At 40.3% G+C, this 12,943-nt stretch overlaps 1 protein-coding gene across 9 annotated transcripts in view; it reads left to right on the forward strand.

Annotated features, from left to right (window-relative positions):
* The first annotated feature begins 2,313 nt into the window (after positions 1–2,313).
* March7 (membrane associated ring-CH-type finger 7) overlaps positions 2,314–12,943 on the forward strand; it is a 45,619-nt gene continuing 34,989 nt past the window's right edge. For 4 of the 9 annotated variants that reach the window (XM_008845730.2, XM_017801253.2, XM_017801252.2 and 1 more), the window contains exon 1: positions 2,316–2,499. The gene's annotated coding sequence lies outside the window, so the exon portion shown is untranslated. Of the gene's footprint in view, positions 2,500–12,943 lie in introns of all 9 variants that reach the window. The other 5 variants (XM_008845731.2, XM_008845732.2, XM_017801255.2 and 2 more) reach the window with 3 other exon arrangements.

Below are 12,943 nucleotides of genomic sequence, written 5' to 3' on the forward strand. Positions count from 1 at the left end.
TGTTTAAATAGGAAACTGGTGTTACACTCCCCTCTGATAATATCCCTCAGTATTAGGATATGAAGCCACAATCTGCCAAAAATTGCACCATCCTTGCCAGATTTGGGGGTTCTGTAGAGAACTCCCACTACCAGGTCAGGCTACTATAGCTCAGGAAAATGGTGTAGCCATTCTTCTTTGGTTTTTTTTGAGACAGGGTCTCCCTTATATTCTCAGCTGGCCCAGAACTTGCTATGTAGACCAGGCTGACCTTGAACTCACAGAGATCTGCCTGCCTCTGCCTTCTGAGTGCAGCCATCCTTAACATAGACTATACTTGAAAAAATGTTTACGGACCCCAATGAAATATTAAGACCCAGAAAGGCAGTATCAGTGGTGGTTTTGACATGTAATCTCTAACAATTATGGAATGCCTGCTATGTTCTAAGAACTGATACATTACCTTTTAGTCCTTTCAACAATATCATGAAGTTTACTTCATGCATTAGGGTTACAGGCATTGCTGTTAACCCTAATTCACTGGAAGAAGCCCACGATAAGGAATTGTTAACGAGGTTAAATAATTGCTAAAGATAAAGGTAGCAAGAGGCAGGGCTGGGATTTGAACCCATGAAGTTTGATTTTTTTATTTTTGGGGGGTGGGAAGTCTTTTTGAGACAGAGTCTCCCTGTAGCTCCAGCTGGCCTTGAACTCACTATGGAGATCAGGTTGGTCTTGAACTTACAGAAATTCACTTGCCTCTTCCTCTCCAGTGCTGGGACTAAAGGTCTGGGCCGCCATCCCCAGCTATGACGTCTGATTCTTACGGGTGTATATGTGTGCATAGATATGTAATAGATGTACTATATATGACCACCACGCCATGGGGCCAAACAGGATGAAAAAATTATTTTTCATAAAAGAACAAATTAATTTTCTCCAAAGTTATCCATACTCATTTTTTCTCCATCAGATACTTAGTCTTCATTTCATACCCTAAAAGACCAACATTTGCCTGTAAATTTTAATAAAATTTTGATTAAAAAATTTTATTTTTATTTTATGTGTATGAATGTATTGCCTGCATGTGTGTGAGTGCACCCGTGTCGTGCAATGCCGCGGAGGTCAGAAGAGGGTTTCAGGTTCCCCTAGAACTGGAGTTAAGGACGATTCCAAGCCGCCATGTGGGTGCTGGGAATTGAACCCAGGTCCTCTGCAATAGAAGTCAGTGCTCTTAACTGCTGAGCCATCTCTCCAGCCCCCAAATTTTGAATTTTTAAAGTTTATAGTAGTTAAATTTATTAAATTTATTATAAAACAGGAATGATACAGATACTATACTCCGTTCAGATGAAACAACAAATCCACATACACGCTGTATTTCACTTACTGGAATTATTTGGACCCAAGGGATTGTTTTTAATAACTAAATCAAGTAAGTCGCTTAAAAAACAATCAAGTGCCTTCGGTGCTTTCAAGCTTCAATAATTAATTGATGTTACTGTTAAACTACTTCTCTTTGGCACATCATTCAAAATTCACATACCTAAATCCTGATAATTTGTGGCTTTCTCTCTTACTCCCTTGTATTACTACTCATATACATCTTACCACATTTCCAGTTGTTTTCAAAGTTTGCTCTAATATTCAGACTACGTCACAAATTTCCTCCCTCTTTCTAAAGAAGTGAATGCTGGCTGCAAGCCCTGTAGCTACTTTATCAAAGGTTAGTAGCATAATTTTAAGATACATATTGATTATAAAAATATCCCATCACTAAAACTTATTTACTACCAGGGAACCACCAGAAGGGGGTACAAATCACTAAGGAAGGTGTAGGTGGAGGGTTAGCTGTCAAATCCAGCAGGGCGGGCAGTACACAGGGGAGGTGGGAAAAGGCAGTGCTTGATTCAATTCAATAACAGTCACTGCGCCACTTGCCAAGCGCCAAAAAACCCCGCAAAACAAAAACAACCAGCATGAAATCAGCCGGGCAGTTCGAGGAGCGGCGGGCCTGCAAGTGCCAGGGCAGCGGGGTCGGGAGCGAGGCGGGCGCCGAGCCCCTTGCTCTCCAGGCGCTGACAACCAGCCCCGCCGCGCCTCCCGCGCCGCTCCCAGCGCCCGAACGTTCGCTAGCCCCGCCGCTAGCACAGAGGCAGAACAGCCGCAGCCGCTTACCCGAGGAGCCTCGCCGCTTCCCCCGAGGCAGCCCTCAACGGTTGCCGCAGTCAGAGCACCACCCCGCGGCGGGGCACGTCGAGCCCGCCGGCAGCGCTCGGATCCTCGCAGCGCTGCCACTCTCGCGAGAAGCCAGCGAGAGCGCCGAGGGGCGGGGTAGGAGGAAGGGCGGGGCTCCCAACGGTGGCGGCTGGTTCTGCGCCGGATCCGGTAGAGGAGCGGCCGCCATTGTGCTTCGTCGCCGACTGCTTGGCTGCATCTGAAGGCCGAGCACACTGAGGGAGGCAGCTGTGTGACTGCCGCGAGCCCGACGCGTCCTGCCGATTGCCGGCTGGAGGAGAGGTAAGGAGCTGCGGGGCCCAGGCCTAGGTTCCGGCGGCCGGCGGCTAGGCCCGGCCGCGGTGGGGGAGGGGCACACACGAGTGCTGGCCGGCGCTGGACAGAGGACCTAGGGCTGGGTGCTGGCTGGGACGGAGGATCGTGCGTCTCTCTCCTGACGCGTGGTGGGCCAAGCGGAGGGCTGAGCGGCCTTGGGGGCCGGTTGAGCGCCCGTGGTGGGTCAGGCGGAGGGCTGAGCGGCCTCGGGAGGACTGGGCCACCTGGAGGGCCTGGGGGCTAAGCGGCCTGGGCCTGCGACGCCGGGGTGGCGGGAGCACCGGGCCAGGCCAACCCCACTTCCTCAGCTCGTCAGACTCAGTACAGATCGGCTTCTGTGTAGCCGCACTTCCTGAGTATCGAGACACCGTGTGTCTTGTGGCAGATGATGTATTCAAATTAAAAGAGGTGGTATGTGTATAAAAATACCTCTGCTGGCTTAGGAAGCAGAAAAATACGCAAGGTGCGAGTAGTGGAATACTCCCTTATTTTGAAGGAACTGCGTAGTGAAGAGCTTGTACACACCTCGCCAAGGCCACTAGAGTCAACACTTTATTCTCACAAAAGTAAATTTTAGTATATGGGGAAAATCTATGTGGATAATAAATGCATCTTCATGACTAGTGTAATGTGCCAAGTAAAAATTGAATAAGGGTCGTCCTCCTTCCATCCCCCCATTTTGTACGATTTTTTACTATTCATTGTTTTAAATCTCCCGATTTCTTATTCCTGTCTACCTGTTTGTCTCCAGAACTAAGAGATAAGAGTAAAGATGGATTTGTTTTAAAATTCAAATAATACTAGTATTTAAGAAGGTAGATTCTACGTCTTTTCACAAGCTAACAAAAATTTTGCTTTAGAAACGGTCAGTATTTTGTTTTACAATTTCAGCATTTGTGAAACAGCAGTTTGCTGCTGGGTTTGTGAGGAAATAGCAATCAAGTCAGAAGATCTGGCCAAAATTCTGGCCGTAATTATTTAACCTTTTCAGATTTCCTAGTTGAGGTATTAGGTGAGATACTGTGAAACAGTCAACAAGCACACCTAGGGGACATAATATTTGCAGTGTGAATGTTTTGCTTTCAGAGAGAGTCTCACTGTGTAGCCCTAGCTGGGGCTCACTGGAACTCACTTATGATGACCAGACTGGCCTTGAACTAGTGGCACAGCTTTTTACTCTAAATGATTAGTATACTTCATCTTTTAATTTTGGTAACTTATTTGTATTTTACTGATCTGTTTTCTCATGCCTATGCAGTTTTCCTTTTTAATGCTTTAATTCTTTGATTTGACACTTTCATAGACATACACAGTGGATTTTAGTGGTTTTCATTTCCTATTAAGTTTTTAGTTTCATGATGTCTTAAGGAATGTGGAAGGTCTTGTGCATGCTTAGCATCTGCTCTCCCACCAAGCTATAACATACCCAGCCCCAGGTTAGGTGTCTTGAATAAAAATAGTTTTCCCACATAATTTTTAAAATGTTCCTGTGTGTGTTCTAGATGAAAATGTTAGATAATCAATTTGTACATAAGTCATCCATAACGTTTGAAGGAGACAATTTTTACCCAGGTCCACATCTGTCTCACCTTACATGATCAGGAGTTGCCACATTTTAATATATTTTAGAAAAAGTAATCTTACAGTGGAAAATTTATCAAATACTATAAAACATTGATTACTAGCTTATGTCTTTCCTTTACAAGAATGAGATTGATGCAACATCTTCCCTTTATAACTCACAGTTTAGTCATCAGACCAATGCATAAACAACTGCTGTTATTATCTTAGTATATACTGTATAGAAGTACTATGGGAACAAAAAGATGTGCTCAGTCTTTGAAAAATTTACAGAAAATAATGCTTGAAGTAAGCTCTAGACGACTAGGACTTTGGTAAGAGACCCAGATCATAATATGGTTTGTTTTAAGAAGTGACAGTTTGCTTCCCATAACTGAAAGGTAAATTGAAAGAAAGGTTAGAATTTGGCATGAAAAACTTTCTGTAATATATTAGGAAGCTAGTGCTTTGTGCTGTTGACTGGAAAGATGTGTTCAAGTAAAAATTATTTTTAGATTATCTTTGTTGATGTATTCTTCTATAATCACAGATTGTTTCAGTAATAATAAAAACCTGGGAAAGCTGAAGTAAAATGCGTAGATTTGCACCAAACATCATTTTTAAGTAGCAAGTTAAAGAATTAATGAACCATTTAACTATTAAATAACTGAATCAATGAGTCACATTAGAATAGTCACAATTTAAAATGAATGAGTTCCTACTAAAGTTCTTTTTTTAAAAAACTAAAGTTCTTGAAGCCACTAAAGCAGAATTCCATTAGAGTGAATTCATTAATCAAAAATTATTATTTTATAAAATTTGCATAAAGTTGCTAATATGAGTCTGAAAGGACTGGGCAGAAGTTAGACAATTGCTTTATAATTTGAGAGTTGACTGAGATCTAATGTTCATTGATTTTAATATTTTTCTACTCTTGAAATGAACTTAATGTAGTCAAAGCTGGTTTTACCTGTTGTCAGATGTATTTTCTCTGTGACTACCGGTTAGACTACATAAGTTGAACATCTTGTGTTATAGAAATCACCTATTCCTCTGCACCCATGTTTGCCAACAGCTATAAAAGAATGCAAGGTTTGAACTTTTAAAGCTAGTAATCATGTGTTTCTCACTTAATACAAAGAACTTTAAAATGGTTACCAGTTGCTAAATAAAGATTAAAATGTGATACCTACATAGTAATTCACTTCAAAGAGAACACATTATCTCCTAAAACCCATAGACAACATCATGGTTGTATTTAACATCTGTGAAGATGTTAAATTTTTCCTTTTAAAAAACTTTAAATATCCTAGTACTTTAAAGATGTGTTAACTAAATATCAAAAGAGATTTTTCTAAAAGGCCTAAAAGTTCTGTGTGTCAGAGTGCTTCCCTCATTTGAGTATGGTTAACTTCAAAGCCTCCCCTTTTTTCATTACAGTCGGTAAGATACCTGACCACATTTGACTTCTCATTAAGAAAAGGTGTTTCCTTCAGAAGCTGATTTTTTTTTTTAACAAAAGAATATAAAAAATACAGGCAAGTAATGGAATTGTAACCAGTCAGAAGATTATTGGCCATTGAAACCCATTGATATTTTGTGTGACAGTTCGTTTGTGCCATGAATTTATGATGTAATAATGTTCTTTTGATAATTCAGTAACTGAACTTCTGGATATTTAGCATGGATTTTAAGTAAGACCCAGTTAGAACTGGACTTTTCATAAGTCTGGGGCATAAAATAATGGCACGATAATAGTAGGAAAAAAAAGTTACGGAGCTTTAACTGAAAAACTAGTGGATTAAAACAACTTTATACTGTTTTCATATTTTTCAGTTCTATGAGCCTGTTAGACAGTTCTGCTAGTTGTGTTTGGTTTTACTCTTGTGGACCATTTCCCAGGCGGGGAGGGAGGACTAAGATATCACTCATACCTTGGTGGCAGTTGGTGTTGGTTAATATCTGGATCTTATGTTCCATGTGATCTTTTATGACTTGGTGTTTCAGGATGGCATCTAACAAGATCTCTTAAGACATTTTCAAATCAGTGTATCATACTGTATTTTTATTTCTTTTAATATTTTATTTATCATTTTTATTTTTTTGTGTATGAGTGTATTGCCTGCATGTATGTGAGTGTACCCTTGTCATGCATTGCCACAGAGATCAGAAGAGGGTGTCGGATTCACCTGGAACTGGAGTTGAGGACGGTTTATAGCCGACGTGTGGGTGCTGGGAATCGAACCTGGGTCCACTGCAAGAGCAGTTAGTGCTCTTAACTGCTAAGCCATCTCAGCCCCATCGTACTATATTTTTCAAGTCAAGTAAATTTCATAAGGCTCATCTACATTCAAAGGATAGAAAAATAAACATCATCCGTGTCTTGGGCAGACCATCCACATTGCATTGCAAAGATACTTTCAAACTAGGATGGGTGGGGGCATTGTAGCTGTATTTTTACGATTTATTTTTTGTTTTTAATTATGTATATAAGTGCACATGGGCACAGGTGCCTGTGAAAACCAAAGGAGTTGGAGTTCCAGAAGAACTGGAATTACAGGCTGTTCTGAGCTGAGATGTGCACATGGGCCCTCTGAAGAGCAGTACCTGCTCTTAACTGCTGAGCCATTTCTCCAGCTCTGTAGCCATATTTTATGATCTACCATAAGTTTAGATCATTTTAAGAATAAGCATCCTTTAATAATTTTAAAGGTTTTAATATTCTATGTGTATGTTTGCCTGCATGTATATAGGTGCACCCATGTCATGCAGTGCCTGTGGAGGCCAGTAGAGGGTGATGAATACTCTGAAACTGGTGGTTGTCAGCTGCCAAGTGGGTGCTGGGAACTGAACCCAGGTCCTTTACAAGAGCAGCCAGTGCTCTTAACCACTGAGCCATCTTACCAGTCCCCAAAATAAACATTCTTTAAAATGCCATGATTGGGATTGCTTTAAAATAATAGTAGAAATGGTAAATAGGTAACAAGTTTGGCCAGATATTGATAATTTAACATTGTTGGTTGGTATGTGGAAGTACATTTTCCCCTGTTTTTGTGTATGTTTAAATTTCCATGAGTGAGATGGAAATAATGCAAATACAATGCCCATGTAATAAACTCTCAAAAATATAAAAGTTTTTTTTAAAAAAATACTATTATTGTTAACACAGTGTTGTATATACCTGTGATCCCAACACTGGTAGCAGAGGTAGAAGAATTTCAAGTTGGAGGTCAGTATGGGCTTCATAGAAAAACTGCCTCAAGACATAATTTATTAATTAAATTGATAAACCTTTTAAAAATATATATGTGAAAATACTTATGTTGATTGGGTTATCTCTGGGTATGCATATTGTAAATCCTTGTTGGACTAATTGCTATGGATTTCTTTTTCAGGACTGTTACTAAAATTTTTCCATAGTAAAAAAATTTTGTCATACATACCTAGGTTATCTAAACTCTTATTTTGTGATTTTTTTTTAAATTTTTATTTTATGTGTGTGAGTGTATTGCTTGAATCTGTGTAAGTGTACGTGTCATGCAGTGCCAAAGAGGGCATCATATCTCCTGGAACTGGGGTTATGGATGGTTGTTAGCCACCATGTGGGTGCTGGGATTCAAACCTGGGTCTTTTGAAAGAACAGCCAGTTGCTCTTAACGGCTGAGCCATCCTTCCAGCCCTATTTTGTGATTTTTAATGTTATTTTCACTTAGTCTTTATCAGTACAGTGCTGTATATAATACTTTGAGTGTAGAGGCTTAGGCTATAAACCAGCTATTGAGAGAGACAGGCAGGGCGGGGGATGGGGGCAGCGCTAAAATATGTACATGTGGATGTCTGGTTCTTCCTCTATTGGTCTTCACCCTATATTTTGAGATAAGGTTTTGTACTGAACCTGAAACACACGCACCTGATAATCACCTAGATGGCCAGTGAGCCTCCCTTTGGCTTCACATAGCTAGGATTACAGATGTGTGTTGCTATGCCCTGCTTTTTTAGGTAGGTGCTAGCGATCCATATTCAGGCCCTCTTAAATATTTTACCCACTGAGCAACCTCCTAAGCCCATATTTATTTTTTGAGATGGGGTACCTAGTCCAGACTGGCCTTGAATACCCTATATATGTAACTGAGGATGACCTTGAACTTTTGGTACTGCTGCTTCCACCTCTCGGGTGATGAGATTGTAGGCTAGGATTACAGAAGTACTCTACCACACCCACTTTTGGGGATTGAACCCAGGTCTTCATGCATGCTAGGTAAGTATTCTACCAACTAAGCTATATTATACTCCTGTCCCCAAACCAGAAATTTAGAGAGTGAATAGCTTTAAAAGTCTCTTTTTGACAAATTTTAAATAATGAAAAACCCAGTAGAAGTTTTGGACTGTTTATGTGAAAAACCTAACCCTGATGGTGTTGCTTTAATAAGAGCATTTGAGTCTGGAGAGATGGTTCAGTGGTTAAGTGCACCTGCTGCTCTTACAGGCAGCTGACCCAGCTTTGGTTCCCAGCATCCATATGGTACCTAACATCCATCCTTAACTCCAGTTTCAGGGAATCTGTCACCCTCTTCAAGCCTCCATGTGGGTGTTGCATGCACTCATGCACTTAAATGCAGGCAAAACACTCATACACATAAATAAAAATGAATAAAAAGTTTTTTTTTAATGAAAACCTTTTTTGTGTGTATGTATGTTTGTGAGTGTGTATGGGTGTACGTGGGGGACAGAAAGAGGGTGTCAGAGTCCTCTGAACTGGAGCTGGGGTCTGAACTCCAGTCCTCATGATTGAGCACCAAGTGCTCTTTAACAACCAAGCCATCATTCCAGCCCTTTTTTTTTTTTTTTTTTTGGTTTTTGATACAAGTTCTTTCTATGTTGCCCATGCTAGCCCCCACCTCATAATCTTTGTGACTCAGCCTCGGTGGTGGGATTATAGGCATGCATCATCCTGTCTGGCTCCAGCTTAATTTTTTATAATACGTCAAGTTTTACTAATTAGAGGTCATAAGTTGGAAAACTAGTGCTAAGGTTGACCAGGTAGAAGATACAGTACAGAAAGCTAAGGGGGTGGCATTATATGTCTGGGGAAGAATGCATATCAGTATGACTTAAAATCTAGTAATCGGCCCAGACTGTTGTTTTCAAGAACTATTAGCACCATCATCTTGACTTCTGGTTGCTTCATGTTAATTTTTTTTTTAATTTAAATGCTTTTTAAAAAATTTTTATTTTATTTTATTTTATGTGTATGTGTGTTATTGCCTGCATGTAGGTGTTGTGCAATGCCCGTGGAAGACAGAAGAGGCTGTTGAGTCCCCTGGAACTGGAGATACAGATAGTTGTTAGCTGCCATGTGGGTGCTGGGATTAAATCCCGGGTCTTCTGCAAGAACAGTCACCACTGAGCCATCTCTCCAACCCCAATTTAGATGCTTTTTTAAAATTACATTTATTTTGTGTGTGTGTATGTATGTATGTATATGTATTGTAGGCATGCATGTAGATGTCAGAGGTCTACTTGGGGAAGTCTGTCCTCTTTCACCATGTGAGTCCTGGGAATAAAACTCAGATTGTTAGACTTGGCAGCAGGCATCTTTACCCACAGAGCTACTCATTTCCTTATTAATTTTTAGATGTGTGTATGTCTGTGGGTTTGTGTACACTGTGACCATTGCCTGAGGAGGCCAGAAGAGGGTGTCTGGTCTCCTGGCGCTTGAGTTATAGGCTGTTGAGAGTTGCTTGATTATGGGAGCAAGGAACCTTAGTTGCTGAGCCATCTCTCTGGCCCCCTTTGCTCATTATTTTGACACCATCACAACATTTTCTTGCCCCCCACTCCCAGTCCCCTGGAAGGAAAAGGAAAACATTAAAATACCTCTTCTTTGTGTTTTTGGTTTGTTTGCTTTGAGACAGGGTCTCACACTAGACCAAACTGGCCTGGAACTCAGAGATCCACCTGCCTCTGCCTCCCCAGTGTTGAGATTAAAGGTGTGAGCCACCAAACCTGAAGAAACATTTGCTCTAAATTAGTATTTCGAATAATCCTTTTCCTCTCTTCTTTGGGTCCTCACTCGTTATTGTCTTGAACCAGTTTCACTTCCTGTATCCTGATCTCAATGCCTACTTAGCTTTGGGGGATTTTTGTTCGTTTTTAACCAACCTTGTTTCAAAATCTAGCGCCTAAACTTTATAGTATTGACTGGGGCAGGGGTGGGTAATTCCACAAAGGCAGCAAAATTAATCTTTAAGTTCCTTTTAGCAACTCCAAAGTGCCGAAGTTATGTGTTCCTATTAATGCTAAACAAAGATAAAAGCACTGACAGCTCTTGCAGAGGACCTGCCTTTGATTCCCAGCCCCCACATGGCAGCTATGAACTGTCCTTAACTCCAGTTCCTGGGGAATCCGAAGCCCTCTTCTGACCTCCACGGCATTGCTCAACACGGGTGCACTCATAACATGCAGGCAATACACTCGTACACATAAAATACAAAAAAAAATAAATAAATTTTTTAAAAAGTTTTTTTGGAATACTAATTATTTCATCTTTGAAAGCTCTAAGTGTTGGTAGGAGAGATCTTGCTAAATACATACTCCTGAGCGGAGGACACAGGTGCCTTTACCATTCAAAATAATCTATTTTCTGCATTTATTACCTTCAGAACTCTTCCTGTCTCCTGATCTTTGAATTGCACCCCTTGTAAAGTTTCCTGGTTTTTAGTTATTCTTAAAAATGCTTTAGTATTTTTATGCCTTCTCTTCTACTTTCAGTCATCAAAAAGTCAGTTCAAATATTCCCTCTGAAGGAACTTTGACTTCTCGAGGTCAGTGATTCCATACATTTTAAGGGGTTTTTGTTTTTACATTTATTTATATATATACACACACGATGTAGTTCCTTCTACCATGTAGGTCCTGATTTCCTCAGGCTTGGTTGAGGTTTTTGTAATGATTATTTTCAGCGGTTTATCTGGGTGTGAAATACTAATTATCCTAGTTGGTATTTGTGTGCTGTACTTCTGCCAGGGTATAAATGTGATGGGTAGAATTGATTTACTTTGTAGTTAAACTGGATTTGAACTTTATTATTGTTTTATCTGCATACAAAAGTACTCTAGCAGTGGATTGCCACTGTTTCCTGCTTAGTGTGAGACCTAGAATGCTATGTGGTTTCTTTTCAAAATTATTGTACCAACTTCAGTGTTTTTTTTTTAAATTTATTTATTTATTTATTTATTTATTTATTTATTTATTGAGACAGGGTCTCCCTGTAGCTCCAGCTGCCCTGGAACTGACTTTGTAGACCAGGCTGGCCTCAAACTCACAAAGATTTGCCTGCCTCTGCCTCCCAAGTGCTGGGATTAAAGGTGTGTGCCACCACAGCTTCAACTTCAGTTTTTAATGTAACATTTGTGGGACTGGAGAGATGACTCAGCAGTTAAGAGCAATGCCTGCCTGCTCTTGTAGAAGATCTGGGTTCAATCCCCAGCACGCACATGGAGGCTAACAACCATCTGTAACTCCAGTTCCTGGGGATCCAGTGTCCGGTGCCTTCTTCTGACCTCTGAAGGCATCTTGTGACACAGTTGCATTTATGTACATGCAGGCAATACATTCATACACAAGAAAATAAAAAATAATAAATAAAATACATTTCTATGTGTGTGTGTGTGCTGGTGTGCCACACCCTGCACATAGGGACTAGAGAACAATTTGTAGATGTTGATTCTCTCCTTCCATCTTGTAGGTCCTGGGGATCAAGCTCATGTCATTAGGTTTTGGGGGCAGGGACCTTACCAAGCCATCTTGTTACCCCCAGCCTCAGTGTTTTTAAAGGACCTTTACTACACAGAGGTCTCTTAGACTTTTGTGCCTTTCTCAGTAGTTGAACTACTTTTAGTTCTCATTTAAGTAAAGCAAAATCACAGGAGAGTGTTTGTCTTACTGGCACTTCTTCCCTCTTGGGCAGGTTCCCTGTGCTTGATTTCTGATTTTAGCTTCTTGATTTTAGTTGCTCCCTGAACTGTGTTATTCTCATGAATGCTTCTGTCCACTTTCCTCTGGAGTCTAGAGTGCAGCAAGGCTTTTCTGGTGCCAGCTGGTTTCCTGCAGTGTATTGATGGCAGATCTTACCTGAAATGAGTGGGTTTCACAGTCTTTCCCCAGTATCCACAAATCTTTTTTACATTGTTTCAGTTGAGAGCCCTTGAGAACCTTGGTTTCCTAGCCTTTCCTTAGCAACTAACTTACTGCCACCTTTTACTTATGCAGGAAGGGTGTGGAACATGGATAGGGTTCTTCTCTTAAATGTCTGCAGGCACATGTTTAATGCTACAAAGTAAAAATCATCTCCTAAACTTTTTCGAGGGTTTATAGCAGGGAAGTTTTATTAGCAATCCTTGTACTTAACAGGTAGCTATGAAGTCTTGCTAAGTAGCACATAACATCAAATGCAGAATTTTCAAATTTTACATGCTATGTAATGACGTAGATTTCAGGCTCTTATCTGAACTAAAAACCTCAAGATTATTTCCATGGAAAAAATGTAAATATATTTAATGCTACTTATGAACACATTTATTTGTGTGTATAAAGTCGATTTAGTAGTGTATAACAGGCCACCAAAACATGAACTAATTTTAGGATTTTCTGGAAAACTTCCTAGGAAGATCAGCTGAATGAAATTAGTCACAAAAAAGAAATTAATTTTTTTAGTAGCAAAAGCAAGGTACGGATTTGTAAGATCACATGAATTTGGAAATGGTACAAATAACTTGTTTTCCACTCTTGGTGGTTTTGTCAATTAAAATGCCTTAACATCTCAGAGAATAGATAAAAAAAATTATTAAGT

The sequence above is a fragment of the Nannospalax galili genome, unplaced genomic scaffold (genome assembly GCF_000622305.1).
Source record: "Nannospalax galili isolate Female #2095 unplaced genomic scaffold, S.galili_v1.0 scaffold540, whole genome shotgun sequence".
Taxonomy (NCBI): domain Eukaryota; kingdom Metazoa; phylum Chordata; class Mammalia; order Rodentia; family Spalacidae; genus Nannospalax; species Nannospalax galili.